This window comes from Equus przewalskii, chromosome 4, assembly GCF_037783145.1.
Source record: "Equus przewalskii isolate Varuska chromosome 4, EquPr2, whole genome shotgun sequence".
NCBI classification, from domain to species: domain Eukaryota; kingdom Metazoa; phylum Chordata; class Mammalia; order Perissodactyla; family Equidae; genus Equus; species Equus przewalskii.
This window is the reverse complement of record NC_091834.1, coordinates 34,841,910-34,855,467: the sequence shown is the minus strand read 5'-3', so window position 1 is coordinate 34,855,467 and position 13,558 is coordinate 34,841,910. Positions and strand designations below refer to the sequence as shown.

The window sequence follows — 13,558 nt, the reverse complement described above, 5'->3', positions numbered from 1 at the left end:
TACGGCAGCAAGTTGAGCATAGCAAAAAACAAATAAGCAAACAAATGGATTATTAAACTGGCAGCAGGCAAAGCCTAGTAACAGCTCTATTTGCACCAAAGTACAACCAAAAGTCTCAGGGATTCGTGGCACCAGGAAGTGGAACAAAGGTCTACATATGGAGGTGTAAAATACGGAAGATTGGACAAAAGCCTTTTCAGTAGCTATTTAATCCTTAGATCCCTTTTCCCAATCTACTTACAAAGATAACTGCTTCTCCCAAAACTGGAGAGGGTAAAACAGAGTGTCTGAATTGGGAAACCCAACCAATTAGGGATAGGGATACCACGTGAAACAGGGGGATTAAGTGGGATCCTATCCTCCACTCTGTTTCCAGAAGATTGGCAGCTAGGCCTCTATCCTCCAGGTAGGAGTTTAGAAGAATCTTCACTGGGCATCTTGGAACGGCACGGCAGGAAAGACGGATACAGATATCAAGGGTTTCTCAACAAAATAGCTTAGTCAGTTCCTACAGTGAAAGTCATGGTGAACCAGCCACCCACACACCTGGAGCTCTCAATCAGGTTATTATGGTGGCACCTTTAAGTAAGACCAGACAGCCAAGAATCACCAGCTATCAAACTACAGCCTCTAATATTAAAGACAGAATCCAAAACAAACTAAAAGAATAAATAATAATAACTTGGTAAAAACAGAGAAAACACTGTTGGAAAAGCTACAAAAAGACTATTATTAATAATATTTTCAGTGAGGTAAGAAAAAGTATTGCAACCTTGAAACAAGAAAAGGATATTATAAACTGGAATATTCTGAGAACAAAAAGCTATCTTAGAAATTAATAATATTAAATTTTAAAAACTTCTATACAATAGGTAAAATAGAAGTTGAGGAAATGTCCCTTAACACTGAGCTGAAAGAAAAAATAATTAGAAAACAGGAGAGAAAGGATCAGAAAATGAGAAGAGTAACCCAGGAGGCTCAACATTTAAATAATAAAAGATCCAAAGAGAAAAGAGAAAATGAAGGGAGGAAACCATAACAAAATAATTTAGGACAACTTCTTGGAACAGAAGGATATAAGCACATTAAAAGATGCTCGACATTGGTAGTCATGAGGGAAATGAAAAACAAAATGACAGTGAGAAACCACTAAACACCCACTGTAATGGAAAAGACAGACAATAACAAGTATTGGTGAGGGCGTGGAAAAACTGGAACCCCCACACACTGCTGGTTAGATTGTAAAATGATGCATCCACTTTGGAAAACAGTTTGACAGCCTCTCAAAAACTTAGAGAGAGAATTATCAGATGACTCAGCACTTCCACTCCTAAGCATATACTCAAAAGAAGTGAAGACAGGTACTCAAACAAATGCTTGTACACAAATGTTCATAGAACATTATTCACAATAGCCAAAAGGTGAAAATATAACTCAAATGTACATCAACTGATGAATGGATAAACAAAATGTGGTACATCTGTACCATGAGATATTACTCAGCCATAAAAATGAAGTACCGACACATGCTAAAATAGAGGGGAACTTCAAAAACATTGTGCTAAGTGAAAGGAGCCTGTCACAAAAAGTCACACATTTATGATTCCATTTATATGAACTGTCCAGGCAAATCTATGGAAACATAAACTAGATCAGTGGCTACTAGGGGTTGGAAGGGTAGAGAATTCGGAGTGACCGCTAACAGGTATGCGGCTTCTAACCAGGGTGATGAAACTTTCTAAAATTAGATAGTAGTGATGGTTCCAAAATTCTGTGGATATATTAAAAACCACTGAATTATACACCTTAAAAGAATGAATTTTGTTATATGAATTATATCTCAATAAAACTGTTATGTTTAAAGAAAAAAAAAGAACTGAAAAACATGAGTTTGCAGATTGAAAAGGTGCGCCCAATGAAAATAAAGCTGCACTTTGGTCTATTTTTTGCTTCATCATGAAATTTCAGAACACTGGAAATAAAGAGAAATATTTTAACAGAAACAATGAAAACTAGACAACAATGGAGCAATTCCATCGAAATTCTAATGAAATTATTTCCATAGATGAGAATTCTATATCTAGCCAAAACATCAATCAAGCATGTGGGCAGAATATTTTCAGAAATACGTCTCAAAAAAAAATCTTCCAACCATTACTTCCCAGGAAGCTACTAGAAATTGTGTTCCCCCCAAAACAAAACAACATGAGATGGAGGAAAAAAGAGCTCCAGTCCAAGAGTGAGGGGAAGAGCATCCCTCGAAATCAGTGAAGAAAGACACACCAGGCCAAGGCTTGGGGAGGCCTTGAGTTAATGGCAGATCTGAAAATGGGAAATTATTATTAAGTTCAAGGAAACCAAAAGTTGAACCGAAGGGGAAAGGTAATCACAGTATACTACATGCCTTAGCTACAAATAAGATTTATATTGACATAATAATGTAAACATTGAATTTCTGATCTAATAAAAATTACAATATACCTATATTGAGAGGATGGGAGGTTGGGAGGATGGCAGAATAGAATGGGTTCATTTGTTTGAAAGTGGAAGAATGGAAAAAAAATACTAAATTCTCACTTTTCACTGTAGGAATCAATGGATGATGTTAAAAGGTGAATAACCAAGAAGCAACAATAAAAGAAAGCCTTACTAGATATTCAGAGGACAATGTGAAAGAATCAGCTAAAACAGTTGAAAGTAGAAACTGCTGTTTTTCAGAACTGATTATATGCATGTGATGCATAACTTGCATAAAAACAACAATCACATAAAAAAAATGAATGATTTAAACCTAGAATGGGTTTAATATCCCTTTACCAAAGCACAAGATGCACATTAAACTAAAACACTATGTGATGTTAACCAAATATTCTTGGAATGCAAGAAATAATAATAATAATAAAATGGAAGAAAATCCTAAGTGGTCCTTATAATCATATGCATTTATCAAATTACTGATTCTGAAAATTTGCGTGAAGTTGCAGAGACCCTATTTCATATGATATATAATAATGTATACTTCCTCGCTTAGAGATAAATTTGCTAATGATTTTTTCTGCAATTACTTAATGGACTATTCAAACATAACATGAAGCTAATTGAAATTATTGATCACCTTCATCCTGATCTTGGGTACTTTCATCAGATGGTAACTTTAGTACCTTAGCTGCAACATTTCTCTAATTTCTCTAAGCTGATCATTATTGTCAATCTTATTACATTTAATGCATCACTCTCCTGCCTCCACCTGGCCCCTGAAACGTGCACGGTTTTCTCAAGATTATAGTTTTCTTAACTTAAGATATATGGAAATAATTCTTTTGAGAAAAAAATAAATGATTAATATGAAAAATGTTCTTTCCTTTCTAAAGGAATTCTCTTTTTATTACTGTTCTTATCTTCCCTATGATTTCCCTCTACCAATAAAGTCTTTTTTTCAGTCTATTCTCTTCATATATCACATATTATCCCAGCTTCCACATTAAATGTCTATAGTTTAAATGATGAAATTCCAAATTAAAGTAAGAAAAATAATTAAAAATAAAAAAAGAGGTGTAGTGTATTCTCATAAAAACAGTCATCAATAGCAAAATGTACTCATAACTGTGTTTTTGTGGATAATTAGGGATTTACTATACCAACAGTTAGAGACTGGATACACCTCCATCTTAAATCATGTGAATTAAAATACTGAACTATGATTAGGACTTCGCTATAAGGATGGCAACCATACGAAATAAAACTAGAACATGGAGAAGATAGTTATGAGGAAAACAGAAAACAATAAACTAAAATCTGAGCACCCAACACGATAGCGAACAAACAGTTGAAAATGACTAAAAGAGATCGTGCTTCCTTATTAGATGAGGAAAAGCCATCAGGGAAAAGGGACAGAAAAGAAGTTAATTGACTTTATCCTACCAATTAGAGAAAATGAGAAGTTCATAATAAAGCACTGATTGAAAGCTAGCTTGTTTCCGTTTCATTTCTTTAATTTCTCCTTATGGTTCAGAATTCTTGTGTCTTTCGCTGCCTGCACATTTAGTCATCCACAATGTTTATATCTGTTCACACTTGGTACTTGGTTCTAAATGACAACCTGCCTCTTCAAAATATGTTGTTAGTGTCGTGGAGTCAATTCTGACTCCTAGTGACCCCGTGTACAGCACAGTGGAACCCTGCCTGGTCTTTTTGCACCATCCTCTCACCTTCCAGTGCTATATCAGACAATGCTCCACTGCTATTCACAGGGTTTTCATGGCCAGTCTTTTTGGAAATGGGTGGCCAGGTCCTTCTTCCTAGTCTGTCTAGTCTGGAAGCTCCAGTGAAACCTGTCCGCCATGGGTGACCCTGCTGGTTTTTGAAATACAAGTGGTATAACTTTCAGCATCACAGAAGCATGCAGCCACCACAGTGTGACAATGGACAGATGGGTGGTGTGATTCCTTGAACAGGAAACAAATTCACCTCACAGGTGAGAATACTGAATCTTAACCACTAGACCACCAGTGCTGGCTTCAGAATACAGGTCATAGTATTATACTGTGTTACTAGTTCTCCAAATGTGAAACTAAAACCTCCTTGAAACTCTTCCATGAAGAAAAGTCTATGAGTCAAATCCAGTTTTCCTATTGTTTTCATTAAAACACAAATATGTTCTAGTCCCACAGCACATGAAGATCTGTGACAACAACTTAAAACTCAACTGGCACATAGAGATTACCTAGTCTAAGATTACAGTCCTCCCCAGGATTTTAACCTCTTTAAAAGCAAGAGCTATATATTTGTACCTCTACAGCTCAACGATAGTCCCTGGCACAGAGAAGACAGGCCATATATGTTGGAAGAAGAAAAATGAATGAAAGATTCAACATACGATTTAAGTGAATGACATAACAAGTTGTGTTTCTCCTTCCAAAAATTATGCCAAGTGGGATGAGTTTCCATAAAAGCTGCAAAAACTTGGGCAGTCTTTTGCTATGTAAACTTGGAGCTACCTGGATTCACTCGACAAAGGAGATGGATGATATGATGCAGCCCTTGGAAAGAGTGTGCCTGGAGTATTTGACATCTTAGCCTGAATTTCCTCATCTGCAAAATGAAGGGACTTTATACTACTTCATGGTTTCAGTTGAAACTACAAAAAATAATAGAACTAAATTAAATAGCTCAATCCCTTGCACAAAGTACAGGTCAGGAACCCAACTCTACAAAATTTCTGATGTGGATCCATTTATCCTCTACTTGAATACTTTTAGTGATAAGGTGTTCATTACACTTCAAGGTAATGAATTATTTTTTTTAAAGATTGGCACCTGAGCTAATATCTGCTGCTAATCATCTTTTTTTTTTTTGCCTTCTTCTTCTTTTCCCCAAAGCCCCCCAGTACACAGCTGTATATCCTAGTTGTGAGTGCCTCTGGTTCTGCTATGTGGGACGCCACCTCAGCATGGCCTAATGAGCAGTGCCACGTCTGCCCCCAGGATCCAAACCGGTGAAACCCTGGGCCACCGAAGCAGAGTGCATGAACTTAATCACTCAGGGCAATGAATTTAATTTACAAGTAACATAAACATTTGAACGATCTTCCCAGGATTAAGCCAACACTAGCCTCCCCGGAACTGTCTCACTTGACCTTCTTATCCTGTCTGGAATATACACATTCTCTTTCTTTACTCTTCAGTATGTCTTTAATGCTTCTGAATAACTAGCCGGCACCTTTACGTGTTCCATGTTGTGCATGATCCACAGGATATTGCCCCTCCTTGGTGCACACTCCTGTGTGCTTCAGTTCTTTGAGCTGAAAAATCTACTAGTCTTTTCAGGTGAACTGTTTTTAAGTTAACTTTTCTCTACTCTGTTTTTCTGTATGAGGTTGGGCTTTTTTTTTTTTTTTTTTAACCAAATACACTGTTTTACTTATCCCTACAGCAATTCACCTTGTAGGTTGAGCTCACCATTTTATCAGATTCTTTTGACCCCTGATTCTGTCACCCCAAGTGCTAATTATGGCTCCCAGCTGCAACACACACACAAATAGGTCAAGCACATGATCACCGTGTCTTCATCTGAATCATTAATAATCATATCAAATAGGACAAGGTCAGGGGCAATGTCCTCCAGCATACCCCGACAGACTTCTATCCACCCTGATGGCAATTTATTAATCAATAGGCTTTGGATGAAGTAGTTCAACCAGCAATAAACTGAAAGAGTCACAACTAGATTTCAGTTTTATTCTTTTTATAAGGATCTCATGAGAGTCCCTGACACAGGCTTTGCTGAAATCAAGAAATAACACTGTTTCTTACTAAAAGGGAATGAAGATTATTAGACTTTAATATCTAAAAATCTATTTTGGAATTGCACTAATGCTCTATAGTAAGCTTATATGTCTACATATTTAGAGGTTTGTTCCCCACTATCTTTTAAAAACCAGCATTACTTTTGCTCACCTTCATTCTTGATGGATTATCAAAGATTATACACAACGGTTCTATGAATACACCATTTGCAATTCTTTTCACATTTTAGATATAATTCATCTGGGACTACATAATGAACTTATTCTAGTGGACGTTTATGAGGGCTTTTTCTGGGGGAAAGGGGGATATGGAAGAGCAGGGATCTGAGAGCAGTGTGTCCTGCATCTGAATATATTCCTTATGTTGCGAAAATCCCCTGCTTTATGAATTTCGTTGGGAGGCAACACCCACCTACCATCACAAAAGCCAAAAGGCCGGACACTCACTTTTCAGGGGCCTGTGCAGTCAAAACATGGGCACGTGACCTAGTGTTAGCTAACCAAACACAGCCAACCCTAACTCAGTTTTAGCAGCTAACATCCCAAAGAAGCAGGGAGAATGCAGACGCCATTTTGGCATCACCAGCAGAGGTAACAGCATCCAGTCACCCAGGGCAGCCAGGCCAGCGAAGCAAGAGACAATGTCAGGAGCCAACACTCCTGGTGGAAGCAGGGTGTTCAGTGGACAGCTCCATGGCCTGATTTGGGCTCTGGTTCTGGCTATCCAGCCTCCCACTCTTCCTGCCCATTTTTAAAGTTATCCCAGCAGGTCTGTCAGTCACACAACATCCTCTCAATAAACTTTTCTGATTAATTCAGCCAAAGAGAATTTCTGTTGCTTGTAGTAGAGAACTCTGGCTGGTAAATTTATTCAGAGCAGCCAGGCACTTTAATTACTTTGACACAAGTAGGTGGTTTCTGACTATCCCATTGTCTGAGGCCTGCTCTAATTGCTATGGGATCAGATTTCTAAATCTTCTGCTTGGAAGAATAGTTGTTTTGAGAGAAAAAATAAAGACTATAAATAGAAACGAAACATGGAATACAGATAAGTAGAAAAATAAGGAAAAAATTTAAAAATATGAATTAAGTAGTTCTGCTTTCTTTTCCTTGTTTGCCTTAAGTAGTGAAACTACTATAGTCTCTCATTCTTCCTGCTTCAAATATCACTCATTAATTCATATAAAAAAGTATTAGCTAAGCACCTAAAATGTGCCAGACACTCTGTGAGGCACTGGAGAGGCAGCCCCTGCTCTTGTGAAACCAAAGTCTCCCTAGCTCAGAGTCTCAGATGAAACAATTTTATCTGAGTTCATGAATAATCTCCTTTTTCACTTGTCATTCCTCATCACTTTGACCCTTAATGTTGAAGTGCTCTAGTCTTCAGTCCATGAAACTCTCTTCCATTTTCTGTGTTCATTCACTCATATGGTGTTTTAGTTATCGACTGCTGCACAACAAACTAACCCAAAACTTAGTGTCTTAAAACAACAACCGTTATATTATTTCACAAGATTCTTGGGCTGCAAATTCATAAAAAGCATACCAGAGACAACTCATCTTGGCTCCATGTGATATCTCTGAGCCTGGAATGCGTCCCCTACCCCACCCAAGATGGCTTCTTCAGTCACATGTCTGGCACTTAGCTAGGCTGGCTGGGCAAATGGCTTAGCTCGGGTCTTATGTCTAGGGCCTAACTTCAACTGTCTTCTGGGTTCTCAGTTTTCCTCCTTGTAGTCTAGGGCCTCTCCCTTTCCTCATGGCCTCTCCACGTGGTCTCTCCAGCAGGACAACTGGAAGTAAAACACTGCTGGTCAGGATGCTCAAGAGTGCAAAAGAAAAGCTGTCAGGGCCACAACTGGCACAGTGTCACTTCTACCATGTTGCTTTATTGATTAGAGTAAGTCACAAGCCCAGCCTAGATTAAGGGGCAGGGACTACACAAGGGTGTGAGTATCTGAAAGCATGCTACATTGAGAGCCACCAATGTAACAATTACCACACTTGGTGATCTCACCCAGTCCCCTTGTTAAATAACATCCATAACCCAGACAACTTCCAAATCTTTATCTTAGATCTCTCTCCTAAATTCCAGACTTATGTATCCAATTGCCTTGGGACACTTCCATTTACATATGTAATTGGCATCTCAACCTTAACCAATTTAAAACTGAGTTGCATTCTCTCCAGACTGCTCCTCTGCAGTCTGCCCCACCTCTCCTCATAGCAGCTCCACTATTGTAGTTGCTCAAGCCAAAATCCTTGGGGTCATCTTTGACTCCTCTTAGTCTCTCAAATCCCACATGAAATGCCATCAGCTCAACCTTGAAAATATATCCAGAATCCTACCTCTTCTCACCACCTCCACTGCTGACATCATCTCATGCTTAGACGGCTGTAATAGCCTCCTAACAGTCTCCCTGTTTCAGAACTTGCCCACTTTTCATTTGTTCTTAAGAAATCAGCCAGAGACCCAACTAAAATACAAGTCGGATCAGATCGTTTCTCTGCTCAACACCCTTTAGTGGTTTCTTATCACATTCTAAGTAAAAGCAAAATTCATTAAAACAAAACCCTACAAGGCCCAACACAATCTGGACCCCTCTGTGTCTTGGAATTTGTCTTGCCCTACTGTCATCCTTGCCTACTCCACTCCAGCCACAGGAGCCCTGCTGCTCCTCACAAGAGCCTTCTGTCTGGGATGCTCTTGCTTCAAATACATGTGTCTTTCTCCTTCACTTCCTTCCTTCAGATTTGTACCTAAATATTTCTCACCTTCTCAGCAAGGCCTTTGCTGACCACCACCATTTAAAGTTGTGCGTGCATGTACATGTGCACATCTATTTTATCTCACAGGAAAGCAGAAAAGTGCTCAATTTCCCCAGGATAGTTTAACCTGGAAACCAGAATACTGATGGAGAGCTACAGTTTTCATGAACAGATGTGGTACAAAATCATGCAAATTAAAGTATTCTCCATACATTTAGAAATCAAAACGTATGAGGCAGAGAAACCAAATAATTAGGTAAACTGTGTGGCAAGGTGAAAAGACAGAACATAACTTTCAGCTGCCATTTCCATATCTTAACATCACACATACCTCAGACCATCATATAAAACTAGGAAGATGGTTAACACTAGTAGGCTGCAGGGTGAAATGGCATAACAAAGATTTTTAGGCACAGAAGACTTGGGCTAAAGTCTTATCTTTACCCTTTTAACTTATCTGAATGATTTTAGTAAATCTGCTTTAAATTTGCTAAGCATTATTTTTCCTCATCAATAAAAAACTGAGTAACAATAATACATGCCTTATGTACTTCAAAGGGCTAAAGATGAAATCTAATGGGATCACATTTATGAGAGAGTGCTTGGTAGAATGTTAAGCACTATAAAAATAACATGTGAATTTTGGTGACACATAAATCACTTTATATAATTTTTGATGACAGTTTTGTTTCATGCGCAATACAGATTTTTGGTTTACATAATACTGCACATTAGTTTGCAATATTTCACTAGTTTACAGCACAGTAGAAGAAATAAAATGATTGCTCTAATGAATATCATGATTAACTATAAGTTTGCTCTTTTCTTCTTATACATAACTATTAAATGTGTATTGAAAAGTGCTGCTATACATACTTTGCTCTCATGTAATTTAAAAGAGAACAGAATAGTTATGTACTTTAATGGTAATATATATTTACATAATTATATTTACTATTAATATTCTTATTTCCACTGATGGAATCTGTTTTAAATTTTTCAGCATGGTGGTAACTAGAGTAATGTGGCACTTACTTGTCTTTGGCAAAAAATAAAAACTAAATTCCTTAACTTTCTGCTTAAGTAGAAAAAAAATTTAGCACTTTCACTATGTTTTATATTTTTCTTCCAAGTCTCAAATGCACGCAGGAAAAAAGATAGCTATCACAATATTTCAGACCATTACGAAACCAGTTACCTTTTCAAGCTAACTGAGCCACTTCTTGGTTAAAGATGCTCCTTCACATTTGACAACAAGCGGAGGAAGGTAGTACTCAAAATTGCACGCATCACAGGGGCCCACATGTTACATGATTGAGACATGAGCAACCTGGGCAGCCCATTTCCCAGGGTGCTCCCAACCTTGTAGCTTGCAGATCCTTATATCTGCACACGTTGAAACTATACAAGAATCTAAATTTTAGGAGCTTTTCACAGTACTTAAGAGACAGCTTATACTAGCAATATTCTATTATCCACCAAATCACTTTAATAATCACCTCCGAAGTCATTTCCTCAAGTATTCTTTCACATCACTAACTTTTCATCCCTTTTTCATTAATCTGGCCCTCAGAAGGCTTTTATGTAACCTAAAATGCCCTTCGTGGGAATAATATACAGCAGCTAGGCATACAGTTCTTTTTTAAAGCAAAGAACAGAAATATATTTATACAGTGTGTACACTATCATAAATAAGGATCTTGCACTTTGTGGAATTCAAATTATATAGATACCTCCAAAAACCCTTGAACACTTAATTCTAAAGTCCAAAGGAAACATCCAATAGTACCTAATGGATCTTAAATTATTTCACTTTGCCTCCATATCTAGAGTTTTAATGGGCATGAGGTATGGTTTTGATGGGCATAATGTACTGATTTTTCTTACTTTGTTTAAATTACTTATTCCCCTCCTTCAAAAAAGTACTATTAATTACATGGAACCACAAAATCAAAATCAACATTTTTTAGAAAAGAACTTTTGTTAACAATTTTGAAATATGGCAATATCATCATTAAGCTTAGGATATTGTAGATTAAAGTATTTGATACTGATTTTAGGGCTTACTAAATAACAAGGTCCTCTGTGTATGTGTGTGTATGTGTGTGTGTCTGTAAGTAGATCCCAGTGAAATACATGGGACAATATTGTAACTTACAAGTTTGCTTTATGGAAATTTAAAACACTTCATAATTAAAATAAAATTTTAAATGGCTATGTTTTAGACCAGTTTACAAAATTTATTTAAACTATAAAGAAGTTTAACTGTATTTAAGATTTAACTGCACGCAGGATCTTAAGTGCAGAATAGGAGAGGGCTGTGGAAAGAAAAAAGAAAGTTTCCTTTCCCTCTTCTGACCAAAGGCTCAACCTTAGCGAAGTTGGAAAAATAAACAAGAGATACAATATTGCAATTAGGATACAGAGTAAGATGGGTCTGAGTCCACCTTACTACAAGACGCTGGAAACTCACTTAATCTCCCTAACCCTGAGGCTTCTCTTTTGTAAAGTGGTGATATTCATAGGTCCATAAGGCTGTTGAGAGCATCAAAAGTGATAATGAAGGTACAGGCCCCAGCACAAAGCTCAATACATTTTAGTTGTTGGTCTTTAGTAATGTGCTCATACTTAAACATTCTTTCACCTCTCTTTCTGATCCCTCACTCATCATCCCAAGCCCACAGTGCCTCCTGTTTCCTACCCTATGCCCCTCATCAGATCTGCTCTAATTCCCAAGGCATTTCATGCTTTGAAATTACTATCGCCTTTCCATTGCTATGAAACATGCAAGAAAACAGTACGGTTTATTTCTGCTACATACTGGAGGAAAGCAATCTGATTAATCCATTAAAATATGTAAGAACCTTAATTTTTCTCGAGATATCGGCATACGTACAAACAAGCAATGAAAAAGCAGTGTAAGAAAATAAAAACTTTAGGAAATATTCAGGAAGTTATTTTCATGCTGGGCAACTGCCACCTAGTCAGGCTAATGCTGACAAGGAGTCTACACCTTCCCCAGCCAAACCGAGACTTGTGAGATACTTCTACAGCCTGGAGCTCTTCTCCCCACCTTCCCCAACTCTGATTGCAGAGATTCACTGAAACATTTTACTTAAAAGCAAACAAAAACTCAACAAACAAACCAGTTGTAGCAACACAAAAAAGCACAAAAAAGTGCTTCACCAGAGAGAGCAGAAGGATAGGAAATGAAAAGAACAGAAAAAGACAAAGAAAGATGGAAAAGAGGAAGGCAAAGAAACAATGGGAAAGCAAGGAAATAAACGTGGAGTGGAGAACTGAATGAAGAAGAGGCAAGGCACGGCAATCACAAGGCTTGAATGACACAGCTTGCCTCAGTCTCTACAAGGGAACGGGTTAATCTATGTCTTAACTCCCCCAGAGAAGTTAGGAATGAAATGTTGCCTGAAGAGTACTGCATATGTCCATGCTATCATGTGATTGATTTAAAAGGACCTGGGATGTCTCCACAAGAACTGGGACCAGGGAAAATTTCACTCACACAAAGAAGAATGATTATCTAAAAATTAGTCTTAATTAGTCAGCAAATATTGCAGGACAGTCAGTTTCTTTCCTTTTACATGGCAACTCCCACAGAATATAAAATCATCAAATGACGTCTGATCTGATACGCACACATTTTTGCCCTCAAAAACATTTAATTTTCTTTTAAAATTTGGAGGATATATTTTCACATTATTTGTGTTAGTTTCTCTATCAATGTTACTGAATTTAGGGGCCAATCTATTTTTCTTCCTTTTAACTTAATTATCCAACTTCGGGGGGAGGGGAGAAGTACATTTTTGAAATCTCTTTCGCACAAAACATTACAAAAGTTAGTCAAGTATACTGAGAAAAATCCAGGTTTAATTGAAATATTGCAAGTAGACATACTGGAAAATATGAAACCAAAATTCCAATTCTAAATCAGCTGAATACACTATTGACTCCAAAATCATCAATTAAACAAAAGAAATTATATTTGCATTGATGTATGAATGTGCATCCATTCTTGGTAGCATGTAATATATTCAACTGCTCAGCTCTAACTGTCCTTGTAGCCGTATTACCATATTATTCAAATGTATCTATCATTTATATGTAAATAGACATGATGAATGGCTTCTTCATAAGAACAATTTTCAAATGACAAACAGACACAGGCAGACATTAGTGAGATAAAAATGTTGCAAATACTCATTCTATTGTATATTTTTAAGGAAAAATGGAAACTATTTCAAAGTTTTTAAAAAGCAGTATGGTAATTACAAAATGAGACCTTAATACATTCACAATACCAACAGCTATTCTTCTCAATAAGTCTCCACCAATGTCATTTGTATCTTATAAATTACATGTTCTCAGATCCATCTGTGAAAATTGCGATGCTAATTATCATGGTTACATTTCATGATTCCACAGTTAAATGCTGAAGTGGTGCTACACAAATACCATATGTTTTTC

The 13,558-nt window shown here is 37.2% G+C and overlaps 1 protein-coding gene across 6 annotated transcripts in view; it reads right to left on the bottom strand.

The window, feature by feature from the left end:
• The window catches only part of CDK14 (cyclin dependent kinase 14), a 549,155-nt gene that overhangs the window by 294,330 nt on the left and 241,267 nt on the right, over nucleotides 1-13,558 (bottom strand). The window lies entirely within an intron of this gene.